Below are 2,559 nucleotides of genomic sequence, written 5' to 3' on the forward strand. Positions count from 1 at the left end.
AAAACTATATATAAAACATGTCAAAGCAGTAATTCAGAACTTCTAAGTGGTGTGGGCAGGTCAGTTAATTTTAGAGTACTAAACACCACCAAACTTTCAACAATATTCTCATGTCAAATTTCCTCACTGCTTCTTTCCATCTTGTTTCACTTGAAAAAGTGTGGCCATAAACCACTGGGATTGATTAAATCCCTCTAGAATATTAATCAAGAGTTAAGGTATGTTTTTTGTTCAGTGCCTAGTCCCATGGTGCTTCATTAACCTAATTTCCAAGTGCTTCAAAAACCAATTAACTGATACAGGGGCTCTCCCAAAGATACCTTATGCCCAAAGGTGCCTTGGCCAAATTAATCTTTCTAAGAATACCAGAAGACATATTCATTCTTCAGCCTACTTAACATTGCCTTGGTTTCATCATCCACTGGTGAATAGTGGAGGAGTAACAAACACAGGCACAATGCACAGGTACAAGATGGGGAAGGGAAGCAAACTGCAGGGCAGAAGTAAAACCTTCTACCATGTGCATTTCCAAATTTATGTTCCCTATATATTATAGAGGAAAGCTGGGGATTCCAGAATGGTTTATACAACTGTCAATAAGCTGATGGCAACTTGTCATGCATCTGAGTTTGACTTGACAATGTGACGGAGTCACATTGCTCAGAGTATCATAAGCAGGGCTTCTGCACAGCAGGGTCAGACTGCATACAGTAATATAAAGTAGGAGACAGGACCAATATCACTAATATAGGCCTTTTTATTTTTTTTTCTTCTGGCTGGTGATTTGCAGGGTTTTTTTGTCTCTTAGAAAATGTCAAAGTTGTAGTATTGGTGTATTGCTTTTTGAAGGCAACACTCCTGCTTTCCACAGTAGCCCTCTAGTGTTCTTGTATCAAGATTTCCTGGCAGGATAGGTTCTGCAGATGAGGCAAGACACAGTCCAATGTCTGGAATTCATCCTAGGTTCAGGTTTTATCTGCATCAGCAAGTAGCATGGCTCAATAGGAGCAGTCCTGTGTAGAGTGCGCAGTCCTTGTGCTGCTGCTGAGTACAGACTGCCTGTACTGTATCTGGACATGGGTGCAACACAACTTCAGACTTCTTGTGTTAAACATCAGCTGTCTCCCTAGCAGGCATCCAAGAAAGGGCTCTGAGGATGAAAATCCATGCAGAGGTGGTGAGGTCACCTCTGCAGACAAAGTTCTGCTCTGTTCACAGCCTTAAAGGTCCACTCTCATCCCAAATGTGATGACTGAGCTGAATGAAGAGGTTTTTCCAAAATCATACAGTGGTAATTTTAAGAGGTGGAAGAAAAGACACCTACAAAATCAAAAGAAGACAAAGTTTCAGCCTTGTTCTCAAAATGGCAGCAGGGTTCACCCACTCACTCTCTTTGGGGCTGTGACTCCCTAAAATGGAAGGAAACACAGGGCATGGAGATACATGATAATCAACCCACCTTCACAGGGGCACATATCTCTCTGAAGAGTCTTTATAGCCTGTCAGAGTGTGTTAGGTATTGGAGTAAAATGTTTCTTAAAATGTATCTTTTAAAACATTGGCTTTTACATTTCTTCCCCCTCAGCTTTGCCCTGCTGGTGTTGCCAGCTCTGGTGTGTGGGTTGTGGAGGATGGCATGGCACGGCATAGTGTGAGAAATCCATGGCAAACCGAGTGTGGAAGCCATTGCTCTGTGTTCTCACTGCCCTTTGTAGTAAATTAAAAGAACTATGTGCCAGGTGGCTAAAAAAGTCAATGGCATCCTGGCCTGTATCAGTAATAGCGTGGCCAGCAGGAAAGGGAAGTGATCATCTCCCTGTACTCAAACCTTGAAGATCAAACCTTGAATCCTGTGTCCACTTCTGTGCCACTCAATTCAAGAAGGACATTCTAGTATCTAGAGCAGGGCAATGAAGTTGGCGAAGGCTGTGGAGTGCATATCCTATGAGGAACAGCTGAGGGAGCTGGGCGTTCAGCCTGGAGAAAAGGAGGCTCAGGGGTGACCTTATCACTCTCTACAACTGCCTGAAGGGAGGCTGCAGCCAGGTGGGGATCAGCCTCTTCTCCTAGGCTACCAAGAAGAGAACAAGAGAACATAACCTCAAGCTGTGCCTGGGGAGGTTCAGTGAGGACATTAAAAAAAGGTTCTTTACAGAAAGGGTGATTAGACACTGGAATGGGTCCAAGGAGGTGGTGCAGTCACCATCCTTGGAGGTGTTAAAAAGGACTGGATATGACACTTGGTGCCATGGTCTTGTTGATGTGCTAGTGTTTGATCGTAGGTTGGACTCGATGACCTCAGAGGTCTTTTCCAACCAATTTGATTCTGTGGTTCTGTGAAACACGGGGCAGCAGGATGTCGCAGGGGTCTGGCAGAGGGGAGGTGGGCAGCCCGGAGCGGCCGCCAGAGTTCAGGCACAGCTCACCCCGCGGCCGCCCAGCGGGCCGGGCGTGCCGGCGGGAGCGCCCTACCCCGGGCGGGGCGGGGAGAGCAGAGCAGGGCCCTCCCGGCCGGGCTCCGGCGGGGGCACTGCGGGCGCTGAGGCAGCCGGGCCGGCA

Source organism: Molothrus aeneus, chromosome 2, assembly GCF_037042795.1.
Source record: "Molothrus aeneus isolate 106 chromosome 2, BPBGC_Maene_1.0, whole genome shotgun sequence".
Classification (NCBI taxonomy): Eukaryota; Metazoa; Chordata; class Aves; order Passeriformes; family Icteridae; genus Molothrus; species Molothrus aeneus.